This window comes from Anabrus simplex, chromosome 8 (assembly GCF_040414725.1).
Source record: "Anabrus simplex isolate iqAnaSimp1 chromosome 8, ASM4041472v1, whole genome shotgun sequence".
Taxonomy (NCBI): domain Eukaryota; kingdom Metazoa; phylum Arthropoda; class Insecta; order Orthoptera; family Tettigoniidae; genus Anabrus; species Anabrus simplex.
This window is the reverse complement of record NC_090272.1, coordinates 113,235,185-113,250,356: the sequence shown is the minus strand read 5'-3', so window position 1 is coordinate 113,250,356 and position 15,172 is coordinate 113,235,185.

Here is a 15,172-nt window from a genome sequence, read left to right as displayed (position 1 = left end):
TTTGGATCTCCTTTAAAAACAAAGAAAAGGGGTATATCTTGGGGGCGGGATGAAAAGGATTTGAATTCCTTTCATGAGGACACATAATCAAAAACTGAAGAAGTCACAGTCGTGATAATTGGTATTTAGAAGATTCTTTACTATTAAAGAAACAAGTATTTTTTGCCGAAAATTCACCTGGGAGGGGTGTGAAAGTGAAAAAAAATGAATTATTTTAATTTCAAAACTGAAGGTAATAGACGTGAACAATGGTGTTTGGAATCTCCTTTAAACATAAAGAAACACGCCTTCTTTTAGTTTTTCGGGAGGGGGGTAAATAAACTTAACGGCGGTGGGGTGTAAAAGGAGGTGAGACCAATTGATTTTACTGTTCATAATGTATTTATAAGGAGCCTCCGTTGCTCAGGCGGCAGCGCACCGGCCTCTTACAGCTGGGTTCCGTGGTTCAAATCCCGGTCTCTCCATGTGACATTCGTGCCGGACAAAACGGAGGCGGGACATGTTTTTCTCCGGATACTCCGGTTTTCCCTGTCATCATTCATTCCAGTAACACTGTCCAATATAATTTCATTTCATTTGTCATCCATTAATCATTGCCCCAGCGGAGTGCGACAGGTTTCGGCTGCCGGCACAATTCCTATTGTCGCCGCTAGATGGCGCTCTATTCATTCCATTCCTAACCCTGTCGAATGACTGGAAACAGGCTGTAGATTTTCGATGTGCTTATTCTGATCATAAACCCATCATTTTTAACCTTTCCTGGGTTCGTTTTCACGAGCCATCTTTTTCTTCGGAGAACGTTCTTAGATTACAGTAGATTCTCCTGCCATATAAATAAAAATTTAAACAAATTTGAAATAAACGATAGAAATGAGATTGACCGTCGAATTTTAAACCTCTATAATAAGTTCAATAATGCACGGAAGTACGTCATTCGTATGGCCAGAATACCCGCACACTTGCCTACGCGCGACAATGGCGCTGGTCACATTCTCAACAATGACAACAGCAGCAGATGTAATTAACCGCCAAGTAGCGGTCTTGCATCTTGCTGTAGGGTCCAGAATATCTCTAATAATAATAATAATAATAATAATAATAATAATAATAATAATAATAATAATAATAATAATAATAATAATAATAATAATAATGTTCTAGACCGTCGTCAAATGTGCGGACCGCGCTGGAAACGGGTCCTGGACAGGTAATGACTAAGAATGCAGTCCGGCCGCGGGTTCAGTATCGCCAAGGCTCCCAAGACGACACCACGCTGGATCTCCTGAAGGATTTGATCCATATTAAAAATGCTTATAGGAAAAGATGTCAAAGATTTAGGGACCCAAGTGACCGGGTGGAATACCTGGACCTAGCCCGGGAAGTACGAAATCGATTGCTGGAAATAAAGATTGAAAAATGGGAGGAAACTTGCCGTAACCTATTAGAAAACGAGTCAGATCACGAATTTTGGTATAATACCGTAGGGAAGCACAGGTATCTTGCTAGTCTATATATATAAAATAGCTTGTCCTGACTGACTGACTGACTGACTGATTCATCATCGCCGAGCCAAAACTACTGGACATAATGAAATGAAATTTTGGAGATACATTCATATTGAAATGTAGGTGCTCGCTAAGAGAGGATTTTTGGATATTCCATCGCTAAGGGGGTGAAAAGGGGGGTGAAATTTTAAAATGAGTGTATCTATATCTGAGAACTTTAAAAGTTTGCAAGTGTAAAAATTGGTATATAGAATCTTCTTTAAAAATAAGGGAACACGTATTTTTTTGTTTTCAGAAAATCCCAATGGGACGGGTGAAAAAGGGTGAAAAAGGGGTTCAATACCTTTAATAAGGATACCGGTACTTATATCTCAGAAACTGAAGATATTACAGACCTGAAAATTGGTACTTTTGATCTCTTTTAATAATAAAGAAACACGTATTTTTTTGTTTTTGGAAAATCCAATTAATGGGAGGGTGAAAAGGGGGGTAAATTTTTAAAATGAGTGTATCTATATCTCAAAACTTTGAAAGTTTACAGATGTAAAAATTGGTATTTACAATCTTCATTAAAAATTAAGAAACACTTATTTTTTTGTTTTCGGAAAATCCCAGTAGGAGGGGTGAAAAGGGGTGAAAAATGAGTTGAATGCATTTAATGAGGACACTTATATTTCAGAAACTGAAGATATTATAGACCTGAAAATTGGTGTTTTGGATCTCCGTTAAAAATTAAGAAACTCGTATTTTTTTGTTTTTGGAAAATCCAGTTAACGGGGGGGGGGTGAAAAGAGGGTGATTTTCTAAATTGATTGTGTCTATATCACAAAACTTTTAAAGTTTATAGATGTAGAAAATGGTATTTAGAATCTTCTTTAAAAATAAAGAAATACGTATGTTTTTGTTTTCAGAAAGTGCCAATAGGAAGGGTGGAAAAGGGTGAAAATGTGTTGAATGCCTTTAATGAGGCTAATTATATTTCAGAGCCTGAAGACATTACAGACCTGAAAATTGGTATTTGGATCTGTTTTAAAAATAAGGAAAAGGTATTGTTTCGTTTTTAGAAAATCCAAAAAATGGGGGTGAAAAGGGGGGTGAATTTTTAAAATGAGTATATCTACATCTTAAAATTTTAAAAGTATACAGATGTAAAAATTGGTATTTTGAAATTCCTTTAAAATAAAGAAACATGTATTTTTTTGTTTTCGGAAAATCCCAATAGGAGGGGTGAAAAAGGGGTTGAATGCCTTTAATGAGGATACTTAAATCTCAGAAACTGAAGATATTACAGAACTGAAAATTTATATTTGGGACCTCCTTTAAAAATAAAGAGACATACTTTTTTGCTTTTGGAAAGTCCAAGTAGTGGGGGGGGGTTGTGAAAAAGGGCGGATTTTTAAAATGAGTGTGTCTATATCTCAAAACTTTAAAAGTTTGCACATGTAAAAATTGATATTTAGAATCTCCTTTAAAAATAAAGGACCACGTATTTTTAACTTTTTTTTGGAAAATCCAATTAATGGCAGTTAAACAGGATTGACATATTGGGGTGAATTTTTTGAAAGACTATATCTAGAGAATATCTGAGAAGCGTAGAATGTTACAGACGTAAAAAGTGGTATTTGGAATCTTCTGTAAATGTAAAGAAACATAGGTGATTTGTTCTTGGAAACTCCTCTTAAGGGGAACTAAAAAGGGGGTGAAATTTTAAATTGAGAATGTATACAGTATATCTCAAGGAACTTAACATGTTACAGACGTGAAAAATGTTTTTTATCTCTATTAAAAGGAAAGAAACGTGTATTTTTGTTTTCGGAAATACCACTTGGGTGGAGGGGGGGGGTGTTAAAAGTGACTGAAAATGGTGTGGATTTCTTTTAATTAGGCTACTATTATCTCAAAAATGAAGATGTTAGAGACGTGAAATTTGATATTTGGAATCTGCTTTAAAAGTAAAGAAACACGTATTCTCGGAAAATCCAATGAATGGGGGGGGGGGGAGGTGAAAGAAATGAAACATTAATTGACTTAATTGTATGAGAATACTTACATCTAATAAAAACTAAAGTTGTTAGGGCCTACAGACGTGAAAATTGGTATTTGGATCTCCTTTAAAAACAAAGAAAAGGGGTATGTCTTGGGGGCGGGATGAAAAGGATTTGAATTCCTTTCATGAGGACACATAATCAAAAACTGAAGAAGTCACAGTCGTGATAATTGGTATTTAGAAGATTCTTTATTATTAAACAAACAAGTATTTTTTGCCGAAAATTCACCTGGGAGGGGGGGGGGGTGTGAAAGTGAAAAAAAGTGAATTATTTTAATTTCAAAACTGAAGGTAATAGACGTGAACAATGGTGTTTGGAATCTCCTTTAAACATAAAGAAACACGTAGTTTTTCGGGAGGGGGGTAAATAAACTTAACGGCGGTGGGGTGTAAAAGGAGGTGAGACCAATTGATTTTACTGTTCATAATGTATTTATAAGGAGCCTCCGTTGCTCAGGCGGCAGCGCACCGGCCTCTTACAGCTGGGTTCCGTGGTTCAAATCCCGGTCTCTCCATGTGACATTCGTGCCGGACAAAACGGAGGCGGGACATGTTTTTCTCCGGATACTCCGGTTTTCCCTGTCATCATTCATTCCAGTAACACTGTCCAATATAATTTCATTTCATTTGTCATCCATTAATCATTGCCCCAGCGGAGTGCGACAGGTTTCGGCTGCCGGCACAATTCCTATTGTCGCCGCTAGATGGCGCTCTATTCATTCCATTCCTAACCCTGTCGAATGACTGGAAACAGGCTGTAGATTTTCGATGTGCTTATTCTGATCATAAACCCATCATTTTTAACCTTTCCTGGGTTCGTTTTCACGAGCCATCTTTTTCTTCGGAGAACGTTCTTAGATTACAGTAGATTCTCCTGCCATATAAATAAAAATTTAAACAAATTTGAAATAAACGATAGAAATGAGATTGACCGTCGAATTTTTCACCTCTATAATAAGTTCAATATGCACGGAAGTACGTCATTCGTATGGCCAGAATACCCGCACACTTGCCTACGCGCGACAATGGCGCTGGTCACATTCTCAACAATGACAACAGCAGCAGATGTAATTAACCGCCAAGTAGCGGTCTTGCATCTTGCTGTAGGGTCCAGAATATCTCTAATAATAATAATAATAATAATAATAATAATAATAATAATAATAATAATAATAATAATAATAATAATAATAATAATAATAATAATAATGTTCTGGACCGTCGTCAAATGTGCGGACCGCGCTGGGGAAACGGGTCCTGGACAGGTAATGACTAAGAATGCAGTCCGGCCGCGGTTCAGTATCGCCAAGGCTCCCAAGACGACACCACGCTGGATCTCCTGAAGGATTTGATCCATATTAAAAATGCTTATAGGAAAAGATGTCAAAGATTTAGGGACCCAAGTGACCGGGTGGAATACCTGGACCTAGCCCGGAAGTACGAAATCGATTGCTGGAAATAAAGATTGAAAAATGGGAGGGAAACTTGCCGTAATCTATTAGAAAACGAGTCAGATCACGAATTTTGGTATAATACCGTAGGGAAGCACAGGCTCTTTTAATAATGAAGAAACACGTATTTTTTTGTTTTTGGAAAATCCAATTAATGGGAGGGTGAAAAGGGGGGTAAATTTTTAAATGAGTGTATCTGTATCTCAAAACTTTGAAAGTTTACAGATGTAAAAATTGGTATTTACAATCTTTATTAAAAATTAAGAAACACTTATTTTTTGTTTCGGAAAATCCCAGTAGGAGGGGTGAAAAGGGGTGAAAAATGAGTTGAATGCATTTAATGAGGACACTTATATTCAGAAACTGAAGATATTATAGACCTGAAAATTGGTGTTTTGGATCTCCGTTAAAAATTAAGAAACACGTATTTTTTTGGTTTTTGGAAAATCCAGTTAACGGGGGGCGGGGTGAAAAGAGGGTGATTTTCTAAATTGATTGTGTCAATATCACAAAACTTTTAAAGTTTATAGATGTAAAAATTGGTATTTAGAATCTTCTTTAAAAATAAAGAAATACGTATGTTTTTGTTTTCAGAAAGTGCCAATAGGAAGGGTGGAAAAGGGTGAAAATGTGTTGAATTCCTTTAATGAGGCTAATTATATTTCAGAGCCTGAAGACATTACAGACCTGAAAATTGGTATTTGGATCTGTTTTAAAAATAAGGAAAAAGGTATTGTTTCGTTTTTAGAAAATCCAAAAAATGGGGGTGAAAAGGGGCGTGAATTTTTAAAATGAGTATATCTACATCTTAAAATTTTAAAAGTATACAGATGTAAAAATTGGTATTTTGAAATTCCTTTAAAATAAAGAAACATGTATTTTTTTGTTTTCGGAAAATCCCAATAGGAGGGGTGAAAAAGGGGTTGAATGCCTTTAATGAGGATACTTAAATCTCAGAAACTGAAGATATTACAGAACTGAAAATTTATATTTGGGACCTCCTTTAAAAATAAAGAAACATACTTTTTTGCTTTTGGAAAGTCCAAGTAGTGGGGGGGGGTTGTGAAAAAGGGGGGATTTTTAAAATGAGTGTGTCTATATCTCAAAACTTTAAAAGTTTGCACATGTAAAAATTGATATTTAGAATCTCCTTTAAAAATAAAGGACCACGTATTTTAAACTTTTTTTTGGAAAATCCAATTAATGGCAGTTTAAACAGGATTGACATATTGGGGGTGAATTTTTTGAAAGACTATATCTAGAGAATATCTGAGAAGCGTAGAATGTTACAGACGTAAAAAGTGGTATTTGGAATCTTCTGTAAATGTAAAGAAACATAGGGTGATTTGTTCTTGGAAACTCCTCTTAAGGGGAACTAAAAAGGGGTGTGAAAATTTAAATTGAGAATGTATACAGTATATCTCAAGGAACTTAACATGTTACAGACGTGAAAAATGTTTTTTATCTCTATTAAAAGGAAAGAAACGTGTATTTTTGTTTCGGAAATACCACTTGGGTGGAGGGGGGGGGGGTGTTAAAAGTGACTGAAAATGGTGTGGATTTCTTTTAATTAGGCTACTATTATCTCAAAATGAAGATGTTAGAGACGTGAAATTTGATATTTGGAATCTGCTTTAAAAGTAAAGAAACACGTATTCTCGGAAAATCCAATGAATGGGGGGGGGGGGGAGGTGAAAGAAATGAAACATTAATTGACTTAATTGTATGAGAATACTTACATCTAATAAAAACTAAAGTTGTTAGGGCCTACAGACGTGAAAATTGGTATTTGGATCTCCTTTAAAAACAAAGAAAAGGGGTATATCTTGGGGGCGGGATGAAAAGGATTTGAATTCCTTTCATGAGGACACATAATCAAAAACTGAAGAAGTCACAGTCGTGATAATTGGTATTTAGAAGATTCTTTACTATTAAAGAAACAAGTATTTTTTGCCGAAAATTCACCTGGGAGGGGGGGGGGGTGTGAAAGTGAAAAAAAGTGAATTATTTTAATTTCAAAACTGAAGGTAATAGACGTGAACAATGGTGTTTGGAATCTCCTTTAAACATAAAGAAACACGCCTTCTTTTAGTTTTTCGGGAGGGGGGTAAATAAACTTAACGGCGGTGGGGTGTAAAAGGAGGTGAGACCAATTGATTTTACTGTTCATAATGTATTTATAAGGAGCCTCCGTTGCTCAGGCGGCAGCGCACCGGCCTCTTACAGCTGGGTTCCGTGGTTCAAATCCCGGTCTCTCCATGTGACATTCGTGCCGGACAAAACGGAGGCGGGACATGTTTTTCTCCGGATACTCCGGTTTTCCCTGTCATCATTCATTCCAGTAACACTGTCCAATATAATTTCATTTCATTTGTCATCCATTAATCATTGCCCCAGCGGAGTGCGACAGGTTTCGGCTGCCGGCACAATTCCTATTGTCGCCGATAGATGGGGCTCTATTCATTCCATTCCTAACCCTGTCGAATGACTGGAAACAGGCTGTAGATTTTCGATGTGCTTATTCTGATCATAAATCCATCATTTTTAACCTTTCCTGGGTTCGTTTTCACGAGCCATGTTTTTCTTCGGAGAACGTTCTTAGATTACAGTAGATTCTCCTGTCATATAAATAAAAATTTAAACAAATTTGAAATAAACGATAGAAATGAGATTGACCGTCGAATTTTTCACCTCTATAATAAGTTCAATAATGCACGGAAGTACGTCATTCGTATGGCCAGAATACCCGCACACTTGCCTACGCGCGACAATGGCGCTGGTCACATTCTCAACAATGACAACAGCAGCAGATGTAATTAACCGCCAAGTAGCGGTCTTGCATCTTGCTGTGGGGTCCAGAATATCTCTAATAATAATAATAATAATAATAATAATAATAATAATAATAATAATAATAATAATAATAATAATAATAATAATAATAATAATAATAATAATGTTCTGGACCGTCGTCAAATGTGCGGACCGCGCTGGAAACGGGTCCTGGACAGGTAATGACTAAGAATGCAGTCCGGCCGCGGGTTCAGTATCGCCAAGGCTCCCAAGACGACACCACGCTGGATCTCCTGAAGGATTTGATCCATATTAAAAATGCTTACAGGAAAAGATGTCAAAGATTTAGGGACCCAAGTGACCGGGTGGGATACCTGGACCTAGCCCGGGAAGTACGAAATCGATTGCTGGAAATAAAGATTGAAGAATGGGAGGAAACTTGCCGTAATCTATTAGGAAACGAGTCAGATCACGAATTTTGGTATAATACCGTAGCGAAGCACGGGTATCTTGCTAGTCTATATATATAAAATAACTTGTCCTGACTGACTGACTGACTGACTGACTGACTGACTGACTGACTGACTCATCATCGCCGAGCCAAAACTACTGGACATAAAGGAATGAAATTTTGGGAATACATTCATATTATAATGTAGGTGCTCGCTAAGGGAGGATTTTTGGATATTCCGTCGCTAAGAGGGTGAAAAGGGGGGCGAATTTTTAAAATGAGTGTATCTACATCTCAAAACTTTAAAAGTTTACAGAAGTAAAAATTGATATTTAGAATCTCCTTTTAAAATAAAGAAACACGTATTTTTTTGCTTATGAAAAATTCAATCAATGAGGGTGAAAAGGGTGGATTTTAAAATGAGGATATCTATATCTCAAAAACGTAAAAGTTAACAGACGTAATAATTGGCATTTGGAATCTCCTTTAAAAATAAAGAAACACATACTTTTTTGTTTTTGGAAAATCCCATTAAGGGGGGTGAGAATGGGGGGGGGGAAGTCGTTGAACACCTTTTATGAGGAGACTTATATCACGAAAACTGAGGATGTTACAGCCATGAAAATTGGAATTTGGAATCTCCTTTAAAAACTAAGAAACCCGCATTTTTGTATTTTTGGATAATCCGGTGAATAGGGGTGAACAGGAGTGACAAGCGGGATGAATTTTTAAAAAGACTATATCTGCAAATTATCTCAGACAGGTAACATATTACAGATTTTAAAACTGGTCATTGGAATTTCCTGTAAAAGTAAAGAAACAAATTGTTTTTCGGAAAATCCACTTAAGGGGAACTGAAAAAGAGGGTGAATTTTAAAAATGAGCATATCTACAGTATATCTCAAAAGCTTAACATGTTGCAGACATGAAAATTGGTATTTGGAATCTCCTTCAAAAATAAGGAAACACGTATTCTTTTGTTTTCTGATAAACCCTTTTGGGGGGAGGGAGGAGAAAGAATTGTAAAATTAATTGATTGATTTATATTGAATACTAGCAAGATACCCGTGCTTCGCTACGGTATTATACTGAAATTTATAATTGAATGCTTATTGTTTTAGATATATAATCCGCCGAAATTCGCGATCTGACTCGTTTTCTGCGAGAATCCTCCAAAATTCCCGATCTGACTCGTTTTCTATTATTTTACAGCACGTTTACTCCCATTTTTTCAATATTCCTTTCCAACAATCGATTTCGTACTTCCCGGGCTAGGCTCAGGTATTCCTCCTGGTCAGTTGGGTCCGTAAATCTTTGCCATCTTTTCCGTCAATCATTTTTAATATGGATAAAATCCTTCAGGAGATCCGGCGTGGTGTCATATTGGGTGATTTGGCGGCACTGAACCCGCGGCCGGACTGCATTCTTAGTCATTACCCGTCCAGGAGCCGTTGCCAGCGCGGTCCGCACATTTGACGACGGTCCGGAACATTATTATTATTATTATTATTATTATTATTATTATTATTATTATTATTATTATTATGTGTTGCTGGAATGGCTGATGACAGGGAAAACCGGAGTATCCGGAGAAAAACCTATCCCGCCTCCGTTTTGTCCAGCACGAATGTCACATGGAGTGACCGGGATTTGAACCACGGAACCCAGCTTTGAGAGGCCGGAGCGGTGCCGCCTGAGCAACGGAGGATCCTTATAAGTACATTAATAACAGTAAAATCAATTGGTCTCACCTCCTTCTACACCCCACCGCCGTTAAGTTTATTTACCGCCACACCCCCCCCCAAAAAAAAAAATAAATTAAAAGAAGCCTTGTTTCTTTATGTTTAAAGGAGATTCAAACACCAATGTTCACGTCTATTACCTTCAGTTTTGAGATATAAGTATCCCCATAAAAGTAATTTACTTTTTTCACTTCATTTCACACACCCCCCCCCTCCCTAAGTGAACTTTCCCGAAAAAAAATACTTGTTTCTTTAATAGTAAAGGATATTCTAAATACCAGTTATCACGACTCTAACTTCTTCAGTTTTTGATTTATGTGTCCTCATGAAAGGAATTCAACTCCTTTACACTTCCGCCCTCCAAGATGGTTTCCCGCACAAAACGCGTTTTTCTTTGTTTTTAAAGGAGATCCAAATACGAATTTTCACATCTGTAATAACTTTAGTTTTTATTAGATGTATGTATTCTCACACAATTAAGTCAAGTAATTTTTCAATTCTTTCACCCCCCCCCCCCGCTTCATTGGATATTTAGAGAGTACGTGTATTTTTACTTTTAAAGCAGATTGAAAATATCAAATTTCACGTCTGTAAAATCTGCATTTTTGATATATCAGTAGCCTAATTAAACGAATTCAACACCATTTTCAGTCACTTTTACCCCCCCCCCCTCCACCCAGGTGATATTTCCGAAAACTAAAAATACACGTTTCTTTCTGTTTAATAGAGATAAAAAATACCATTTTTCACTTCTGTAACATGTTAAGTTTTTTAGATATACTGTAAAAATTCTCATTTCAAAATTTCACCCCTTTTGAGTTCCCCTTAAGTGGAGTTTCCAAAAACAAATCACCTATGTTGCTTTACATTTACAGGAGATTCCAAACACCCACTTTTTACGTCTGTAACATTTTACGATTCCAAGATATTCTGTAGATATAGTCTTTCAAAAAATTCACCCCAATTTGTCACTCCTGTTTAACCGCCATTAATTGGATTTTCCGAAAACTAAAAAATACGTGTTTCTTTATTTTTAAAGGAGATCCCATATACAAATTTTCAGTTCTGTAATATCTTTCGTTTCTGAGATATATGTATCCTCATTAAAGGCATTCAACCCACTTTTCCCCCTTTTACACCCCTCCTATTGGGATTTACAGGAAACAAAAAAAATATGTGTTCCTTTATTTTTAGAGGAGATTCTAACTACCAATTTTCACATCTGTAAATTTTAAAGTTTTAAGATGTAGACACACTCATTTTAAAAATTTCACCCACCCCTTTTCACCCCCAATATTTGGATTTTCGAAAAACGAAAAAATACGTGTTTCCTTACTTTTAAAGTAGATCCCAAATACCAATTTTCAAGTCTGTAATATCTTCAGGTTCTGAAATATAAGTAGACTCATGAAAAGCATTCGACCCCTTCTTCAACCTTTTCTTCCCTTCTTATTATTTATTTATTTATTTATTCCTGACTTACATTTGTGGCGAAGTTAGGGCTCACGGCCCTCTCTTACACTTAACCACTATAAATAGAATTTAAAAATGTAAACATAAAAGTAAGACATAGAAATTCTAAAAAGAAATAATACTACAAACAAAACAAACAAACAAAACAAAATATACGTGTTTCTTTATTTTAAAGGAGATTCTAAATACCAATTTTCACATCTATAACCTTTAAAGTTTTGAGATATAGATACACTCATTTTAAAATATTACCCCCTTTTCACCCCCTCCCTTAATTGGAATTTTCGAGAAACAAAAAATACGTGTTTCTTTATTTTTAAAGGAGATCCCAAACACCGATTTTCAAGTCTGTAATATTTTCAGTTTCTGAGATATAAGTAGCCTCATTAAAGGCATTCAACCCCTTTTCCACCCCTTTTCACTCCTCCTATTGCGATTTTCCGAAAACAAAAAATACGTGTTTCTTATTTTTAATGAAGATTCTAAATACCAATTTTTACATCTGCAAACTTTAAAAGTTTGGAGATATAGATTCACTCATTTTAAAAATTCACCCCCTTTTCACCCTCCCATTAATTGGATTTTCCAAAAACAAAAAAATACGTGTTTCTTTATTTTTAAAAGAGATCAAAAGTACCAATTTTCAGGTCTGTAATATCTTCAGTTTCTGAGATATAAGTACCGGTATCCTGATTGAAGGCATTCAACCCATTTTTCCACATTTTCACACTTTTTCACCCCTCCTATTGGGGTTTTCAGAAAACAAAAAAATACGTGTATCCTTATTTTAAAAGAAGATTCTAAATACCAATTTTTACATCCGTAAACTTTTAAAGTTTTGAGATATAGATACACCCTTTTTAAAATTTCACCCCCTTTTTCACCCCCTTAGCGACGGAATATCAAAAAATCCTCTCTTAGCGAGCACCTACATCTTAATATGAATATATCCCCAAAACTTCATTTCTTTATGTCCAGTAGTTTTGGCTCGGCGATGATGAATCAGTCAGTCAGTCAGTCAGGACAAGTTATTTTATATATATAGACTAGCAAGATACCCGTGCTTCGCTACGGTATTATACCAAAATTCGTGATCTGACTCGTTTTCTAATAGATTACGGCAAGTTTCCTCCCATTTTTCAATCTTTATTTCCAGCAATCGATTTCGTACTTCCCGGGCTAGGTCCAGGTATTCCACCCGGTCACTTGGGTCCCTAAATCTTTGACATCTTTCCTATAAGCATTTTTAATATGGATCAAATCCTTCAGGAGATCCAGCGTGGTATCGTCCTGGGAGCCTTGGCGATACTGAACCCGCGGCCGGACTGCATTCTTAGTCATTACCTGTCCAGGACCCGTTTCCAGCGCGGTCCGCACATTTGACGACGGTCCAGAACATTATTATTATTATTATTATTATTATTATTATTATTATTATTATTATTATTATTATTAGAGATATTCTGGACCCCACAGCAAGATGCAAGACCGCTACTTGGCGGTTAATTACATCTGCTGCTGTTGTCATTGTTGAGAATGTGACCAGCGCCATTGTCGCGCGTAGGCAAGTGTGCGGGTATTCTGGCCATACGAATGACGTACTTCCGTGCATTATTGAACTTATTATAGAGGTGAAAAATTCGACGGTCAATCTCATTTCTATCGTTTATTTCAAATTTGTTTAAATTTTTATTTATATGACAGGAGAATCTACTGTAATCTAAGAACGTTCTCCGAAGAAAAAGATGGCTCGTGAAAACGAACCCAGGAAAGGTTAAAAATGATGGGTTTATGATCAGAATAAGCACATCGAAAATCTACAGCCTGTTTCCAGTCATTCGACAGGGTTAGGAATGGAATGAATAGAGCCCCATCTATCGGCGACAATAGGAATTGTGCCGGCAGCCGAAACCTGTCGCACTCCGCTGGGGCAATGATTAATGGATGACAAATGAAATGAAATTATATTGGACAGTGTTACTGGAATGAATGATGACAGGGAAAACCGGAGTATCCGGAGAAAAACATGTCCCGCCTCCGTTTTGTCCAGCACGAATGTCACATGGAGAGACCGGGATTTGAACCACGGAACCCAGCTGTAAGAGGCCGGTGCGCTGCCGCCTGAGCAACGGAGGCTCCTTATAAATACATTATGAACAGTAAAATCAATTGGTCTCACCTCCTTTTACACCCCACCGCCGTTAAGTTTATTTACCCCCCTCCCGAAAAACTAAAAGAAGGCGTGTTTCTTTATGTTTAAAGGAGATTCCAAACACCATTGTTCACGTCTATTACCTTCAGTTTTGAAATTAAAATAATTCACTTTTTTTCACTTTCACACCCCCCCCCCCCCCCTCCCAGGTGAATTTTCGGCAAAAAATACTTGTTTCTTTAATAGTAAAGAATCTTCTAAATACCAATTATCACGACTGTGACTTCTTCAGTTTTTGATTATGTGTCCTCATGAAAGGAATTCAAATCCTTTTCATCCCGCCCCCAAGATATACCCCTTTTCTTTGTTTTTAAAGGAGATCCAAATACCAATTTTCACGTCTGTAGGCCCTAACAACTTTAGTTTTTATTAGATGTAAGTATTCTCATACAATTAAGTCAATTAATGTTTCATTTCTTTCACCTCCCCCCCCCCCCATTCATTGGATTTTCCGAGAATACGTGTTTCTTTACTTTTAAAGCAGATTCCAAATATCAAAATTTCACGTCTCTAACATCTTCATTTTTGAGATAATAGTAGCCTAATTAAAAGAAATCCACACCATTTTCAGTCACTTTTAACACCCCCCCCCCCCTCCACCCAAGTGGTATTTCCGAAAACATAAATACACGTTTCTTTACTTTTAATAGAGATAAAAAAACATTTTTCACGTCTGTAACATGTTAAGTTCCTTGAGATATACTGTATACATTCTCAATTTAAAATTTCACCCCCTTTTTAGTTCCCCTTAAGAGGAGTTTCCAAGAACAAATCACCTATGTTTCTTTACATTTACAGAAGATTCCAAATACCACTTTTTACGTCTGTAACATTCTACGCTTCTCAGATATTCTCTAGATATAGTCTTTCAAAAAATTCACCCCAATATGTCAATCCTGTTTAACTGCCATTAATTGGATTTTAAAAAAAGTTAAAAATACGTGGTCCTTTATTTTTAAAGGAGATTCTAAATATCAGTTTTTACATGTGCAAACTTTTAAAGTTTTGAGATATAGACACACTCATTTTAAAAATCCCCCCTTTTTCACAAACCCCCCCCCCACTATTTGGACTTTCCAAAATCAAAAAAGTATGTTTCTTTATTTTTAAAGGAGGTCCCAAATACAAATTTTCAGTTCTGTAATATCTTCAGTTTCTGAGATTTAAGTATCCTCATTAAAGGCATTCAACCCCTTTTTCACCCCTCCTATTGGGATTTTCCGAAAACAAAAAAATACATGTTTCTTTATTTTAAAGGAATTTCAAAATACCAATTTTTACATCTGTATACTTTTAAAATTTTAAGATGTAGATATAGTCATTTTAAAAATTCACCCCCCTTTTCACCCCATTTTTTGGATTTTCTAAAAACGAAACAATACCTTTTCCTTATTTTTAAAGCAGATCCCAAATACCAATTTTCAGGTCTGTTATGTCTTCAGGCTCTGAAATATAATTAGCCTCATTAAAGGCATTCAACACATTTTCACCCTTTTCC